At 39.3% G+C, this 19,045-nt stretch overlaps 1 pseudogene; it reads left to right on the forward strand.

The window, feature by feature from the left end:
• Nucleotides 1–19,045, forward strand: part of LOC129116427 (carboxyl-terminal PDZ ligand of neuronal nitric oxide synthase protein-like) — a 41,370-nt pseudogene that overhangs the window by 21,173 nt on the left and 1,152 nt on the right.

Raw genomic sequence — 19,045 nt, forward strand, 5'->3', positions numbered from 1 at the left:
TCTTTAATGTCCAATATTCAATCTCTTTTTCGCTCTGGTTAGGTTTTACTTGCATATTTCAAGACCTCTGCGATGGGTTCAGTGATTGAAATGAAGGGAGTTTAACAAAATGGCAAGGTCTGATTATCAGACTTATCTTATCAGTAGAGCTGCTAATTGTTGCTGTTGATTCTCAGTGAGTTCAGCACTCTTTTAAAAGCAGTCAATTGTTTTAATGTTGAATGAATGCTCAAAAATGGGTCATTGCCTTTTTCTTTTTTCTCCATATTTGCTGATCACTGCGCTACCAAGAAATGTGCATTGAAATATTGTCGAAGGTGTCTTTTCCCTAGAATGTTCTGTCAATGACAACAGTGGGTGTTTGCAACAGTAATTGCAAATCGTATACTTTTTATATAAATGGATTTTGGTTAAACTACAAATGTCATAAGAACTGGAGGGAGAAATCAAGTGAGATATACTGTTTTTGTTCGGGTATAATGTTGTGGATGACTGCTCAAATGTATTTTAGAATGGAATTTATTTTCCTTCTGTGTTGTATCTTACTCTGCTGCTGCTGACAGTCTGTTTAAGTCCGTCTTCTTTTTCACTCTCTATAATTGAGAATAGTTTCTGTGTCCACAGTGCCTCAAAGCCAAACATGTCATCATTTTTCCTCTCTGTTAGTTTGACTGCTGAATCATCTTCCACTTACCCAGCCTTTCCTGTTTGCCTGACAACACTCACTGTTTCAAAGCTAAAGCAGCAGTCCTGTTTAACATCCTTTACTTGGCAGGCTGAGTGTCGCTTCAGGTGTCTGCAAGTAGCTCCTATGAAAGAAAAAAGTGAATAATGTGTCTGTTTTAAAGCAGCACTTTATGTGATCCGACAAGTCCAACAAATTCTTTCTATCACAAACACACAGCCGTCTGCCTTGCTATTCATTATTTTGACACCAAACAGCCTGTCAACTCGGATAATGTCCTCTCATTAACCTAAAAGAGTCAGCTCAGACAGGCCATCAGTCATATTCCTCTCAAGTGATGTGCATGTTAGTGTGCATGCATCTGTGTCTGTGTGTCACCAGAAGGTTGGACAGATGGTGTGTTTGGGCATGGATTCCTCAAGGCGAGTTAAGGTTCCATTTAATCAGGTGTTGACTTGTTTGCTGACCATCTTTTAGCGTTGTGACTCCATTCACTTTGAAGCACCTTGTGTCGCCCATTAGTGATGTGACAAAACTTGGATTCTGTCAGCAACCTAATTGTTCGACCTTGGCAGCCATGAAAGTGTTTTCAAAAGTGCTTGACTTCCGGCAAGCAGCTGCGGTGGATCTGAGGATGTAGAGGTGACACTAGCAGACAACTTGGGTTGTAAAGCCAATCACAGCTAAAGCAAAGCACATTTATTTTTGCTTCATGTGTATTCGTTTGAATTGTAGGAGTGCCGGGATGAACAAAGTCAACGAGCGTTTGTCTTTTGGCTGCAACCTTTGTGGCTGTTTAATCCATATTCTACAAACATTTCATTACTCTGACCTCACATCACCTTTACCCCCCCAAATGACGTTGCATTACCATGGTTACCCTACTTCTCTTAAAGGGAACATGTCACACTTACCATGAGCAGCATCAGCGTTATCTTCCGGTGATTCCCATAACCAAACAGTTCACCTTGACATTACACCTGGTGAGTTATGTGCTTGAGTCCATCACAAGTCCACTACAGAATCATGTTGTTTTTTTATGGCTTGTCAAGTAGACGCTTTAATTGTTTCTGCAATTCAATAGCAAACGCTTTGATAGCAAAAAGCCAGGTGTAGATGCTTCAGATTACCATCACAGACGGTTTGAAATCCCGTTGCCCAAAACCAACTCGGAAGAGGTTTGAAACACATTCTAGCCAGATGTTGAAAAGGTTTAAATGCATCTGTTTCTCCAAGACAGGATGTCATTTTACTCTCTTCCTGAATCGAACTGTGGCAGTAGTTCTTCTGTATCAATCTAATAAGTATTCCATATGGATGATGACCCCTACATTTCAACATGTTTGGGTCATAACATGCATTGGAGGTTAACACTATACCCCCAACAGCAGCAACAATGTTGTGGTCCCTCACTGGCTTCCCAGCATAGGACAGCAGGCGAGCAGATGCACTTTGGAACAAGGTCTCAGCAGTGTTGTGAGACAGCTTTTTTATGTGTTCTTCCACACTTCCAATTGTCGCTAGCTCGGATTTTATAATTACCCTCAAATACTAAAAAGGTGCTGATGCTTTATTTTAGCCGTAGTGTGATTAAGGGACCATATCTGCATAACAAAAAATATTTTTGGACTGGTTGAATGATGTAGGGAGCTCAATGTGTGACTGGTTACTAAAGCCCTGAAACAATTAGGATGCTTGATAGCGCTAGATGGAGGAGACCGGAGTCCCAGAGCTCATTATTTTTGGAGTGAAGCGTCTCAGTGCTGCTGATCTGCATTCTCAGCACTGCTCATACCACACTGGTGCAACTAATCAGCAGTTCTACATTTTAAATTCCAATTCTTGTTTTGATGATGACTTGTTCTCTAAGGCATTATATTGGTGCTATTGGATGTCCGGATTATATGTATTTATTCATTAGTTAGTTCATTTTCTTTTCCTGTTTATTTGCATCCTCAATCTTGGAACTTTTGTGAATTCAAAGTTTAAAAACTGATGAAAGTAGTTTTTTGTTTTTTTTTAACATGCTCAAACTCAGACACATCAGTGAAAAGTTTCTGAAGTATATAAATAGAATTAAGTAAAGAAAAACTTAATATAGTTCATTTTTATTACTACAAATTGTTATGCAAAAATAATTCAGAATACGCTTCTGCCAAACCATTCAGCGTTTTGTTTATAGGTCTAACAGTTGTTTCTTTGTTAGGGTTCCTGTTTAAAATTGTAGTTTCTCTCAGACACTAAATATTGACTTCATCTCTCTCTCTGTCAGGCTTCAGAGGAGGCCTCCCTGCTGATGTCCAGCCCCAGGATGCTGCTCCCTCCATCGAGTACTCTCCCACCAGGTGGCCCCCTGTCTGTCCACCACCAGATCCAGCTGCTCCAACAGCAGCTGCAGCAGCAACAACAGCAGACACAAGTGGCTGTGGCACAGGTATGTCTCTTGTACATACACAACACACCCTTTTTGCCTACAACTAGTAGAAGACATGCTCTTTTCTATTTTAGTAATGTATAGCAGCATCCAAATGATAATACAATATGAGGAAATACAGTATATCTGATTCGACTCTAAGCATTGCAGCACTAGATTTTAACTTTTGGCACAGACAAAATGTAAAATTACGCCTTCCGTTGTATTCAAAAATCCCATTAATGCCAGATCTACAAGTTGCATTACCGTGTATCAAGTCCTCGTGCACTGTGAAGGTGCACTTTAGTGAGACGGAGGTGTAATTTCATTATGATGCTCAGAGGATGTAAGTAAATTGTTGCATCAACAGAGAAATGGTACATAGAAGTAACATGCTCGCTCTTATACTTGATTCTTGCATTATATTGAGTCTTGCAACAACCCACTTAAATACAGGCATTTTAGACTCTGCCTTCTTCCGGGTGAATTTTAGTTGGGTTTTTTTGACAACACAAAAAGAAACAAATGCCATGTGCACACAAAACCCAAACCAATGTTCTCAAGTGGATGGTTAGAATTAGAGCCCTTTTAAATAAGTAAGGGACCAAGAAGTGATGAGAAGTACACCAATATTTATTAGCCCACTCGCCATTCTTGGGGTGTCAGTAAACCCAAATAAGTTAGCGGTTCCACAAACCTATGTTAAAGTGAACAAAGTACATGACATCATATACTTGCGGAAACTGTGCCTGTCAATTTTAAGGTTAAGGTTTATTTTAACTCAATCTAATCATATTTTGTCTATACCCACTTATAAAGCATTAGGATGGGCAGAGTTGATTTAAAAAATGCATTCTAATACAATAACTTATTATCTGGTAAAAAATAGTCAGTAACCTTTTCCAATGTAACTTAATTACTTTTGGATTACCTTCATACAGAGTATGCAATATCAGCAGTACCCAAAATAATTAAATTAAATTAACCTGAATGCAGATTTATTGACATACCGCCATTTGATGCTGGGAAACAACTTGGCAAAAAGAATAATCTTGATTAACTGGAAAATGCTTAAACCATCCTGCTTTGCAATGTACTGTGGTGTTCCCCTGTTTTTATTTACATACTAAATAATGGTGAAATTACGACCCAGTGAATATATTTTTTGCCAACATGGGCCACACATGCCTCAATTTACCTGTGCGCGATGGCTACCTTGCTGAAATACTGTACTCCTGCTAATAACCCCCTTTTTTACTAAATGTATCTGTAATCTGTTCACGTCCTTTTTGTCTGTACTAACACGTTCCTTTTATTTTATCATTATTATGTTTGCCGTTCTATGCAATCCATTACTCCCAAAGACACGTCAGGGGCGCTTGGAGACTATTCCTTGAAAATAAATCTTGAAATATGAAAATAAGCATTTCCTGACCACAGTGCCTGAGGAAAAGAAATGTGTGATCAGTTGCAAACACTCAAAGATCATTGACAGAGTGAAGATGATCAAAACCTACCTGCCATCCAATCCCATGGATTTTAAAAGAAAACTTAGAATCAAGTGCACACAGCATCAGACATCATTCACATAGCTTGGGAGAAGTAACTAGTGACAGCAATGGCTTCAGGCCTATGAGCAAGATCAAAACACACACACACACACACACACACACACACACACACACACACACACACACACACACACACACACACACACATACATGCAGTTTTTCAGCCTGCTTGCAAAAGGCCTCAAGACTTAAAACTGCAATTTCACAACTCAACACATCGTCTTTCTCATACACTTGCACTCTCACCCACACACACACACACACACACACACACACACACACACACACACACACACACACACACACACTCCTGACCCAGAAGTGTCTCGTACTGTTAAATACTGATGTCTGGTAGCTCCCAGAGACGGATACAGTGTGTCCTCCTGATTAAACTGCGTTTTCACACTGAGCTTTGCTGATCACTTGTCATGACCTGAACAACGGACAGACTTCTGCTACGACTGACACATTCGGATTGTGTGTGCCCAGACCTGAATGCCATTAATTAAACCTCGATGCAGCCAGAGGTCACTTCCCGCACGCAGGGACTCCGGTGTAGACTTTTTTGTAAATGATTCAAAACTGCTTGGCACCTAAAAGGAAGTATTTTACCTAATGTGGAATATTTCAAGTGAGGATGAGTCAACTAATACGTGACATTTGGGTCTTAAGCCATTCACCAAGGTTTCCCAAGTGCTCCTGATTTGACTGAGCTGCTGTAACTGTAACCACTCAGCATCTAAAGTACTTTCCAGTGACTCCTCATTTGTCTTAATTTAAGGCTGATTTGTCTAGTGGGTCTTAATCTGTGTGCTAGGGTTGCCATTGTCTGTCATCTAGTTACTGTATGTAACGGTTGCTCTTTAAATGACTATTTGAGTAATCAAAAAGACAATTCACACATAGCCAATCTGTGTTTCCCAACCTGGGGGTCATAAGATGAATGTGAAAGGTATAAAGATAAATAATGTGATAGGAATCTTTGCTTTTTTTCACTTGAAAAGCTAGATAGTTCTACCTCTGCTGAAAATATCCCAGAAATTTAGAGTCCAGAGTTAAACCTCCAGTTTACAATGCTCTTGTCCCTGACTTTAAAAAAATGAGGCTTTGGTGCATTTTTCTGTTATGTACTACTGTAAATTAAAAATATTTGGCTGTTTATGTGTTGATAGGACAAAACACAATATTTTAAGACATCACCTTGGCCTCTTTGGAAATTCTGGTTGGCATGTTTTTTTATAACAAAACCAGAGAATAATACAAAATAATTATCAGTAAAGTGTGCATAAAGTGTTTTGAAGCAGGTGTTTTTTTGTTGGACTGAATAAGTTTTATAAAAACTATCTGTCAATTTGAATTCAATCTACTATTTTGAGGAATTGGCAACCACATTCTTGGCCTTTGATTGCCATTAGTGGCAACACCTTTTTAAAAATATATAAAAATAGGGCAGAAAACAGCAAAACATGCAACCCAGTCTCTTTAGCTGTTTGTGAGAGGGGATTCAACTGTCTAAGCAGAATCGAGACAGGTTTCTGACAGTAGAGATGATCGACATGCTGATGTTGGTGTCATTTGAGGGACCCACAGTCCAAGACTTCAATGCTGAAGGACCAATGGATGTGTTGTGGGAATCAGCACAAATATCCAGAAAACGTAAAATTTGAAAGGGAAACAATGGATTAACAATCGACCTGTGACTTGCTGGATTCATTTTTGAGGGATCTGTGAAGAACATATCAACATCTGCACTACTGCTAATTTGTTTACCAGAAATTAAGGGTGGAGACGTTAACTGACAGCACATACGATTCAAATCAGACAAAACCCAAACTACAAAGATTGAGTTTGTTTGGTCGATGCAATAAAGCTTTTATGTCACATAGCTATTATTAATTTGATGTACAACAACATAGTATCTTGAGCTGATGCCTCGTTGCCAACCTGGCAACCACTTTTAAAAGTTCATGTTGAGCTGTGGTCTATAAACACACACACACACAATTTTTTTTTTAAAAGTTTTTCTAGATAACAGGCTTCCTAAGTCAACAGTGAATCTCGAGAGTTTCAACTATTGTTAAAGACCAACTGTTTATTAGGAGGGAGAAGGTCTCTGTTCAAAACAAAAAAGCTTTCCCAGGTGTCGTTGCCTCAGTTTCACACCAGACTATAAAATGGCATTTCCAACTTTCTCTCTTCATTCTGTGAAACTATTTGTTGGAAATATTTCACAGGATCAAAAAGTGTCCAACTTAGTTATGTTAAAGCAAGATATAGCTTTTATTATTTCAAACACCTGGCCCCCCACGGATTTAACTGAGTTGTCAGGTTTGAGTGCAGCGCCGCCATAATAATGTTGTTGTACAATGTTAACGCAACAACACACAACCATGATAAACAAAGGCTTGCAGCTCAGAAAACATTAGTTATATTGAGTTGTCTTGACCTAAAGCTATGTAGAATCCTTTTTCAAGATCTTCATGAAGTCAAACCCTATGATAGGGTTAGGGTTAGTTTGAGTTATGGTCGACATTTCTTCCGTTATAGTCATCTAATTGTTTTGTTTTTCAGGGCAAAATTACGCAGTTATTACAGTATAATATAATATACAACAGATACTATATATGATATCACCATTCTTCCAAAATAAACTCCCAGTTGGTTTTCTTTGCAGCATTTCCATCGTACCATTCAGAAACTCCTGCATCTGAATTAGTTTTGTTTCTCGTTGTATTATTTATTTTTTTCTTCCTGAGCTGAAACCATTAAGACAAACAGGAAATGAACCTGCAACTATTATGATAATTGATCAATCATTTCCAAACAATTTGTTTATTGAATATCTTGGGGTTCTTTTTATATCGGTCATATGACGCAAGTCAAGCATTGGGATCTCTGGATTTGCGATTTGCATATTTACTGATGTTTTGTAGTATAAACAAATTAAACATTAATCATGAGTACATTCAACAGATTTATTAATGATGATAATATTCTCTCTAAAGCTTTCTTAGTAATGTTGCAGTATGGCAGCGTTTCTGACGTCCCAGCTTAATATGAAAGATATTACTTAAAAGTGGAGATTATTTTCACTGTTGCCCTCTGTGCTGATGATGAAGTGCCTGTGACTCTGTGGCCCGATGAGGAAACTTACTGGGGAAAATAGTCTTTATTTGGAACCCTGCTGCAGAGGCTGAGCAGAGGTCACAGTAAATGGAGGTAAATTAGCGAGCCGGCCAGCGCTAATCACAGCTCACTCAAAGAAGAGTGGAGGTGGAGATGTTAAATGAAGTCAGGGAAGTGAGGGAACACGATGGACCCCTCTGTCCGTCCCTGTGTCTCTTCCCTGCTTGCTTACTGATCTTTCCTTCAGTCCTTCCTCACTCCATTTCCTTCCTTTCATTCCTTACTAATTTCTCCTGCTTTTGTTCCATACTTCCGCTTCCTCCCATCTCCTTTCAATCAGTTATTTTTAACCTGTTGTTTTCTCCTTCTCCTTCTGGCCCTAATCATCCTTTTCTCATGCCACCTTCCTTTCGTCCCTAATTCATTTTCTCTTTGCATTAATTGGTGTGTCCTTCACTTGTCCTTCGCTCAAAACATCTACCTTCAATCCTCCCAAACTGTTGCTTTGACTTTTCTGGTTCTCTCTCACTTTATTAAGCACTTTCTTGCTTTCTTATGCACAGAAGTGCAAGTGCATTTTTGTAATGGTTTCCTTATCATTGCACCAGTAAATGATCTTTCCGTTATTCCCTCCGAAAATGAGATAAGAAAATAAAGACAAACAAGCATTGGAGGGGTTTCAAACACTTCCAAATCAAAGGGGCCGGGCGTGGGCAAGGAATGCAATGATGGTAATCCTGTGTGAAGAGTACATCCTCCCCAACCAATACTGTGGAGTCACAACGCACAACCAATGGTCCTAATCCCCTTATGCTACCAATGGGAGAGGCACTGTTTTTAATCTTGTATGAAAAAGAAATGGTATAATTTCAGCAATCTTGTCATCCAGTTTTTTATGACGTCTGCATTTTTAGATTAGGAGTTAAATCTCAAGGTTTTGGTTTTCTTGTTTTATCTCTGTATGTAGTGCCATGTGTTCTTTGCTACAGTGGTTTCACAGAGTCCTGTCCGCTCTGTGTGGCACTTATTCTAAACCCAAAACCGCAAGAAATTGAATCCACTGCATGTTGGTTGAATCACAGGGAGCCGACTGCAAGAACTGTAGGAAATATCTTTTGTATTTTACTGTATGTTAAAATCAGTTAAATAGAGAGGTGTTTTCCATTTTAGGAAGAGAGAATATCAAACTGTTGTGAGAGAAGGAGTTGGGGAGAGGAAAATTTTCCCCGGGCGCTGTTCTGTTCTGGGGAACGGTTTTGAACAAAGACAGCAATAAAAAGGAAGAGAGATGCTGCTTCCTAATTAGAGCTGAAAGAAGTCACTTCAGTCGCTTGAAGCTCCTTCAATTTCACGATGCTCAGATAAGATACGGCAGAAAACATTGGGTGGCACTAGGTTTACTACCAAGGGACCACCGCAGGGAAACACAAGTGGAGCACCTTTTTAATTGGATCTTTGTCGGGGTTCTACTTTCAGTAGGAGTTTTTAGATCTACTCTCTTTAAGTTTTAAAAGGAATATCGACACTTCTGACATCCAGGCTTAAGGGGTTTGTTCTTCCTTTGTTGTGCATTTACTCTGTGATCTTTGGATGAGGAATTTAATTGTGTTGGTTTTTATACAAATCTGTTGCAGCACTGATGCACACCTCCATGGAAAAGGTATTAGATTATGTGGAAATAAGAGTTTTAGCAGCATCAAAGGTCTACATTTCCACACACAAATTGACTTACTGATGCAGGAGAAATAATAGTTTTGGTAATAAATAGATATTGTGATGCAAAATGGATTGTGGTCATGCAGTATAAAAGAGTCACCTTGATAATGGTACCATCATTATCCTGTGCAATGTCTTGATATCATTTAGTATATAGTATCTTCTTTTGGTCTAAATATATATTCTACTATTTGCTTTACTTTTGCAGACCACCAGTGACATTCAGTGTTGGTACTCGGCTTTGTTTAACATTGTGTATGAAGGTGAATAACGATTACTTTATTCATATTGCAATTTTCAAAGCAAGAGTTATGAAGCCCTTTAAAGAGCAAACATTAAGACTAATATTATGTACATTCAAAAAGACAATAATACATAAAACAAAGATAAACCAAAAGCTAACAAAAATAAATAATAAGCCATGAATAAAGTAATGATTATCTGATTTTAGTTTTTTACCACAACCACGGTCGTTCTCTAACCTTTAAGTTGTAGTTGTCCCTGTAAACATGACAACCAAGCTCCTCTAACCTTAAGAAAGTGGTCAGAGCATCAGATTAGAAAATACTTCTATGTGTAATTCTAGAGGGCATGGGCAAACTATGTATTTTGTCTTTTAAATATGGATTAAAATGTTGAACTAGAGTCGGTTCAGGTCAAGGGTCTCCAACAAACAATCCTGATTAATATGCTTATTGCATGTTGTATTTATTTACGAATTAAGTGTTCAGGTTTAGCCATAAAAAGACAACGAGATGGAGACACAAATGGCCAGATGAACAGACATAAAGTGGACCAAAGGAAGCAGAGAGATACAGCTAATGTCTTATAATCTTATCAATTTTATATGTTGGACCAGCCTCTTGTTTCCACAGAAACTGGGTCTGGTCATTTGCACCATGAAACCAAATTTGACCTTGTGTGGCTGCATCACAACGAGACCTTGTTCTCTTTTTGATCAGATATTCATACGACAAAGCCATGGTCTGACTTTTAAAAGTATTTTTTTTTGCTTATCTTGCTTTGTTCACTACTGTTTATGCATGAGATTGTCCAATGCCCCTTTACCAGCCATTGCAGCTCTGTGAGAGACATTCAACATGGACAGCATCAGGACAAATGTGAAACTTGCCCCCAAGGCCTCAGTATGAACCATGCAGGTGTGGCTGATGCTCCATTAGAGGTGTCAGCAGGGCAGCATAATGTCAACCTCAAGCTGCACTCTTCTTCAGCTCAAGATGGGCTCCTGTCGGCTGTAAATTACACAGCCGAGTCATCATCAGGGTGTGGGTCTTTACAAATGAGTTCTGCAGAGGCAGCTTGGCCGCAGCACAATCTGAAATCACCTCGATTTGTTGGCAAGTACAAGGATAATGGAAGTAGATGATTGTCTTCCTCAACACTTGTTTTTATCTGTCGGACCAGTGGATGTTAGATGGAGGCCTTGGGACAGAGGCTGTGGATTTAAGACTCCTTCTTGTATTTCTCTGCCTCACTGGCTCCTTATTAGGGCGGGAAGAAACTGATGAGGTTTCATCTTAGAAAAAAAGTATTTATGTCTGAAATAAAAAATGATAAGCAGGAAGAGAACCAATGAGGCAATGAGAGAGGAGATAGAGATGTGAGAGAACAAAGATAGGTGTATAAAAATATCTATTTTTTAACCAATAGTTTGAGTTAAAACAGAAATCCAACAAAGAGGTTATTCTCCATAAAATGACCCTTTCTTTATATTTAGTTCAATACTACTGATAATGATGTCGATTGCACGTTGTTTTGAGAGTGCTAAAACGATTAAGTGAACAGTCAGTTCGTCTGTTAAAAATAAATAGATAACAACTGAACTGAGGATTGGTATTTTTTCACTATTTCATGACATTTTACAGGCAAAATGATAAATAGATCAAAGCTTTCAATTTAAATTATAATCAAACTGTTAATCAGAATTAATAGTAACTCCAATTTTAATAAGAGGGGTATTTTTGATACTTAATCTATTATAAATCAGTCATGTTAGAATAAAATTCATATCCAAGCACAAGCAGAAACGTCAATTTGAAGACATCATTTCCATTTTTGTCTATAAATATAGGTGTGTGGGGGGGGTGTATTAATGTTAGTAGACATCATTATGCTACATAATCAGGTACTGAAAGCTGAAGCACCCAACAGGCTCAGCAATAACACGGGAGATATTGATGGAAATATGTACTGAACAAGACAACATTGTGCTACATCACTAGATACAGTACTAATTGGAACAGCAACACAATCTATTAAGTAATGACAAAATAAAACTGTTAAGTAAACATCTGGATTTAACCTCATCACAGCATTTTTAATAGATTTTCAGACAGCTCATGAAATACTGAAGGTCTTTCTGGAGCATTTTCTGCAGTGTATCAAATGCCAATTACAGTTTATTTGTAGTTTCCCCTTTGATATGTGTCCCCACTGACGTCAAGAACCAAGATATCAATGCTACCACGGTAACCACATCAAGCTGAAATGAGAAAGCAGGGAGTCATTACGAGTTTCAATGACTTGCACCTCCACACGAGGCCCCGTCATTCACAGCGCTTTGAGAATACTATACTGCTCTTGTCGGCCCTTCACACCAGCTGCCTGCTTAGTAATTTTAGGGCCACCTGTTCTGCCGAACTCTGATTAAGCTTTTTATGTTCACAGCAGAGTAGAAATGGTTTACTGACAGGAAGCCATTAGACAAAAGAAGAAAACTTCAAGAAGCACTTCAAGATTCTTACTTTTCAACACGCATGTAGTGTTGCTAGGGCTGCACGGTGGTGTAGTGGTTAGCACTGTCGCCTCACAGGAAGAGGGGCCGGGGTTCAATTCCCGGGCTGGACAACCTTCTGTGTGGAGTTTGCATGTTCTCCCCGTGTCAGCGTGGGTTCTCTCCGGGTTCTCCGGCTTCCTCCCACAGTCCAAAGACATGCAGCTTAGGTGCATTGAAGACTCTAAATTGCCCGTAGGTGTGGATGTGAGTGTGAATGGTTGTCTGTCTATATATGTCAGCCCTGCGACAGACTGGCGACCTGTCCAGGGTGTACCCTGCCTTCACCCATTGACAGCTGAGATCGGCTCCAGCACCCCTGCGACCCTTAACTGGATAAGCAGGTTACGGAAGATGGATGGATAAAAGCATGTTTTGACATTCTCTCCTTTAGTACCTCTTTGTTTATTACACCGCTGACATTTGAAGTCTTGCTGGAATATGTTCAAATTCCAGGGTTGAGCTTCATTAAAGTATTGAGAGAGCCACGCAGCCTCTCATGTCAGAAAGTCATTAGTAAGAGGGCTCTTTCAACACACTAGGCTTCTTCTAAACCATTCTCATGATTTGAAACCTTGAGAATCTGTCCTTTCAAATTGTTGAAAGCAATTATGTTCTCAGGTTTGGAGTTGGCTCGGTCGGCTGAGGTGGGACCACTAACATTTGATTTGGAGAGTACTTTGAAGTAAAAAGGGACTCATTGCTGCGACAAGTTTGTGTGTGTGTGGACGTGTGTGTGGACGTGTGTGAACTGAATGAACAGTGTCTCTTTCCTTCCCTCACACCCTCCTATATAAATGATTCAGAGTGTTAAATAAGTTTTAGCCTTCTGTCTGAAATTGAAATGGAGCCTCTGCTTTAATTTTGCAGACCACAGCAGACTGTGGCACTAAGGCTACACGAGGATCAGAGCCACCTGTAATAAAAATGTAATAGATGGATATAAAGCCACAGAAATGAAAAAGATCTAAAAATCTTTCAACCCTGTTTTCTTCAGTAACTTGGAGACCATCAGAGTGTGTGTATTTACATTTATATAAGTGTACATAGACAGAGATTAAATAAAAGACAGAAACCAAAGATAAAATGAATTACCGATTAGTTAGTTTATTTATTAATTGACTAATCTTTTTGTCTATGAAATATTTGAAAATAGTGAAAATGCCCAACACAGAGCCCAAGGTGACATAATTTGTACAAAAGTCAACAGGATTTAGGATTTTACAATGATATAAAAGATATAATAGCAGAATATACTCGACCCCACGACACCAGTGAGGTACCGGTCAATGTTTGCCATTTATACTTAAAAGTGACCTTATCAACATAAGATACTGATGACTGAAAAACAGGCATGTAACAAAAACACACTTACTTAATAAATAAAAAGAGCACACTTGCAAACACACTATTAGCAAACAACATGTATGCAGTTAAAAATTGTAAAAGAAATGAATGATTATGATGGTTGTGCTTAACACTTGAGAAGAATCAGATATATAGTTTTCCTAATGGCCTGCCGAATAATTAATTATTTTTCAAAATATTCATTATTTTCCTACTAATCCATTTTATGAATATACTACACTTTTCAAAACAAGCACATACATGGTGAAACCAGGAAAATCACGAATTTCTATTTCTCGATTTATCTCGTCAGGTAGTCAGTATCTAACTTTAAACTACCTCACCGCGATGCTTCACATGGAACGTGTTCAGCTATTCATTATCAAACTTCAGCCCCATGCACAACCAGCAGCTCTCTGCTTGTGATGTTTTCTTCACACATCCTAAACGGATTGTGACTGATTGATCCGTTTGCTTCCGACTGGAACAACACTTTTAGTTTTTTTTTCTTCAGTGCTGCTTTGATTAATTACCACACAGTCAAAATACAGTGTGATTGATCAATCACTGCCATCTGCTGAGCCAGATAAACCTTAAAGCCTCTCATTTCCTGATGCAAGTAGTTACAAAGTGAAGGCCTGAATACTGGCTACATTTGTACAAAAAAAAAAAATATATATACTTTTGCAATAGCAATTTTGCCCATTTTCCCTCAAAGATAATATTTTATTAAATAACAGCGTACTAATTTACTTTGTTAAATCTATGTGGATGTGTCTCCCATATCTGATAGATGCTTCTTCGTAGAAGCAACATTAAGGCATCATTTTTGATGGTCAGACCACGTTGATATTGACTCCAAAGTAATTACCTCTTATCAAGAAGCAGAGTCTTTACTTACCATCCTTGGCTCATCTGAATCTTTGGTATATCTTTCTTCAGCTCAGAAAAGAAGAAAAGATTACATTTGCTTAGGGATAAAAAAAACTTGGCAACAACAAATAAACCACCTTGAAGTTGCCAGAAGTTTACAATTTACAATTACAGAATGCAGCACACCAGTCTGTGGTGACTCAGAATGATGACTAGCAAGTGTCCAAATATCATCGTGCTGCTCACCATACAGCTCCTTTTTGAAAGTTTGTCATATAGGATTGAAAATATCAGCTCAACAAAAGCTTGGTGGACACAAAAGCCTTTTTCAGTGCGTTGTTTGATGTTTTCTTTGCTCAAATATTTGAAGCACTCACTCCTGATTTCACTGACAAGCAAATTATGTTTGAAGGGTCAACACAGTTTGAGCCTTCAAGTGTCCCATCTGTGTGTTTGGGGAATTCCGATAAGAGTTAGAAATGGTGCTGATTTTATAAGTATTGACCAGGGGAAAATGTTTGTATACACTGCTCTGAGCATCTGTTCCTACCCCACCTCCTCTCTCCTCCTCTATCCTCCTCTATCCCTACATTTTGATTCACCTCCTCCTGTGCAGGTCCACCTGTTGAAGGACCAGCTGACTGCGGAGGCCACGGCTCGGCTGGAGGCCCAGGCTCGAGTCCACCAGCTGCTGCTGCAGAACAAAGACCTTCTGCAGCACATCTCCCTGCTGGTTAAACAGATTCAGGAGCTGGAGCTCAAGATGTCTGGACCAAACTCCAGTAAGTGGATCACATAGGAGACTTGTGCACATACATGCTGCATGCTGGAGTTCATAAGTGCACGCTTGCTGACTTGTAAAAGTTTACAGCTGCAAAGAAACAGACAGGTTTTTTTGGGACACTTTTGGAAGAATGCAAGTTTTATATAAGTGACATTTTGTTTTGCAAGTGAATTTTGTATTTTGTGACCAAGCCTCTACTGGCAGCCAGTAGGAAATGTTACAACAGCAACACCTCGTCCCTTCTAACTCCTTTAGCTAACTGATCTCATTTTGACCCAGTATAGTTAAGAGACAAGTTAGCAGGAACATATCCATTAAAAACAATAATTATATGTGCAGAGGTGACCGACGGCCCATCAAGCATTCACTTAAAATAATATTTCCATTTATTAGACATTTATTTTGCCTTGGGATCAAGTTGGGCATCATGGTACATATAATAGAGAAAATGCCCGGATTACATCCACAATATATAAATAAATACTTTAGAAAGTAACAAAAAGTATAATTTCTCTCTCTGAATGTTTCAAAGTTATTCAACAATTTCTGGAATTGCCACTTAAAATACAGCGGGTAAAATAAGTATTGAACACGTCACCATTTTTCTCAGTAAATATATTTCTAAAGGTGCTATTGACATGACATTTTTACCAGATGTCGGTAACAACCCAAGTAATCCATACATACAAAGAAATCCAAACAAATAAGTTCAGAGATTAAGTTTTGTGTAATACAATAGAATGACACAGGGAAAAAGAATTGAACACATGAAGAAAGGGAGGTGCAAAAAGGCATGGAAAGCCAAGACACCAGCTGAAATCTATCAGTAATTAGAAAGCAATCCTGCCTTATCCTTGTCAGTGCAAATTAATATCAGCTGGTTCAGTCCCAACTGATGGCCTATAAAAAGGTGTCTCATTACCAAGGTGTCACACAAGAAACATCTCATGATGGGTAAAAGCAAAGAGCTCTCTCAAGACCTTCACAACCTTATTGTTGCAAAACATACTGATGGCATTGGTTACAGAAGGATTTCTAAACTTCTGAATGTTCCAGTGAGCGTTGTTGGGGCCATAATCCGGAAGTGGAAAGAACATCATTTCACCATAAACGTGGTCGGTCAGATGAGTCTGGTCAGATGAGACCAAAATTGAACTCTTTGGATGCCATAATACAAACCATGTTTGGAGGTCAAATGGCACTGCACATCACCCCAAAAACACCACACCAACAGTGAAGTTTGGAGGTGGGAACATCATGGTGTGGGGCTGTTTTTCAGCATACGGCACTGGCAAACTTTATAATTGAAGGAAGGATGAATGGAAAAATGTACCGAGACATTCTTGATAAAAATCTGCTGCCATCTACCAGGATGATGAAGATGAAACGAGGGTGGACATTTCAGCAAGACAATGATCCCAAACACACAGCCAAGGAAACTCTCAATTGGTTTCAGAGAAAGAAAATAAAGCTGCTAGAATGGAAAGAACTAAAGATCAGAGTTCATAGAAGAGGCCCACGGAACCTTCAAGATTTGAAGACTGTTTGTGTGGAAGAATGGGCCAAAATCACACCTGAGCAATGCATGCGACTAGTTTCTCCATACAGGAGGCGTCTTGAAGCTGTCATTACCAACAAAGGCTTTTGTACGAAGTATTAAATACATTTCGGTAAGCATGTTCAATACTTTTTCCCTGTCATTCCATTCTATTACACATAACTTAATTTCTGAACTTATTTGTTTGGTTTTCTTTGTATGTATGGATTACTTGGGTTGTTACCGACATCTGGTAAAAATGTAATGTCAATAGCACCTTGAGAAATATATATACTGAGAAAAATGGTGACATGTTCAATACTTATTTTACCCGCTGTATATAATCTAAATGGGTGAATTGACCAAGAATTGATTGCAGACACTGATAGCCCCATGAATTGCGCAGCATTTGGAAGGACTATCTGCCCCGTCTCAAGGACCATTTCACAAAAGATACTGCACTAATGATATTACAGCAGGGTCTGACAGCCGGCTCCAGGCACTCCTGGTTCTGGTTCCCGTTCCTCCCTTCCTTCTGGCGGGCCAAGTAATTCGGCCTGGTCCGCCAGCAACATGTTGTCAGTGTCAGCTCCCAGCGGGGACTGACGGAGCAGTGAGGCGTAGCTCAGCTCCTGGCAGGGGAAGATGTCAGGCTTTCATCCTCCTGCCGGTTCTTCGTTTTATTGTTAAAGGTGGCAGATAAGCCTGATCTGGGTCTGACTGCGGCGGCCTGGACACTGCCAGAAGCCCCAATGGAGTCTGAGCTGAAGGAGTTTCTGGTCAACCTGTGTGCCATAAATTGTTTTTTTTTTCTGGTTTTGCAGAGAATTGGACCAGATGACAGGCATTAAGAATAGCCATTAAGTAATAGCCAATATTCCAGCTGATGGTCTGGTTTGCTAATGTCAGGCATATAGAGGCATCAGTATTACTTGAGTTTCATAACCTGTTCCTTGTAGTGACTTATAACATAGTTAGAGAGACAAACTGTGATAGACCTGTCCTTAGTATTCTGCCTAGTTTACCTTTCACCACCTTTGCATACACTCATACAGACAGCAGACAGGGTGATGGTACTGCAGACACAGAAAGGCGTCTTTATAGGAATTCCAGTATTAAAGCTTGTGAGTACCTATATGAGACTGGATTCCCCTCAATACTCTGTTATTCATGCACCACACACGTTTTGGTAGCTGTTTTTTCCATCCAGGACCTCCAGTCTTTGCGGTCTCTGTCCCACAAGCTTCATACATTGTTAAGCCTGTTTGACCAATCAGACAGAGACAATCTTCTGTGTACTATTGCAGTTCAGCCTGCCCTCCAGATGTCACCCTGGGAGAGGTGATCCGTCATCTTATCAGCCAACATTTCAGAAAATCAGGGGGTTTGCCCCCTCTGCATGTTTGACAATTTCAAAGGACCTTATTTCGCACAAGGTTAGGAATACTGTGCTATGGATGCAATTGACCATTCTCATGACACATTTTGAATTGTCAAACACCGATACGCAACCAATAGCATCAATTATGGCTTCATTTAATCTGTAGTGTGTCAGTTTAAAAGTGCTGGGATTGTACAGGTTGGCTCGGCATTGTAATTGACCCAACTGAATGGAACGGAGATCATTAATGTTATTAGATACACGTGTCGTTTTTTCTCTGCTGCCACGGTGTCCACCCAGAGAAAGGTCTATTTCACAGCCTTTTTACAGCATTTAGTAGAATACTACAGCATGAAACCTGGTCTGGCTATGGCTGAGAAGAGTTGGAAATCCTCTTAAAGGTATACTCTGAATATATGCGTGGGATAAGTTTCCAAAGTTGTATAATTGTGTCTGTGAGTATTAGAAAGTGTTGCTCTGTGTTCTTTTGCATCTGATGAGACAAAACTCATGAATCTGTTACTCCAGCATGACTTCCTGCATTATATTTGATTTCCTCACCAGTACCTTAAACAACACCCCCCCGAGCTGTTTTAACACAGGGCTGCTTTCGGTTGAATCCCCCACTTACTTTGTAATGCATCTTTTAATTAGTTTTTCTCTCTCACTCACTGTTCGACCTGGATATTGCCTTTCACGCTCCATGTGTCTGATTGAACAGTGCCGCAGATTTTACACAAGCTGACTTTAGATTTCCGTCGCACAACAGACAGGAAATGGATTCTACTTGTTGGAGAAGTTTCTGTGGATATTTTTTA

This window comes from Anoplopoma fimbria, unplaced genomic scaffold (genome assembly GCF_027596085.1).
Source record: "Anoplopoma fimbria isolate UVic2021 breed Golden Eagle Sablefish unplaced genomic scaffold, Afim_UVic_2022 Un_contig_8572_pilon_pilon, whole genome shotgun sequence".
Classification (NCBI taxonomy): domain Eukaryota; kingdom Metazoa; phylum Chordata; class Actinopteri; order Perciformes; family Anoplopomatidae; genus Anoplopoma; species Anoplopoma fimbria.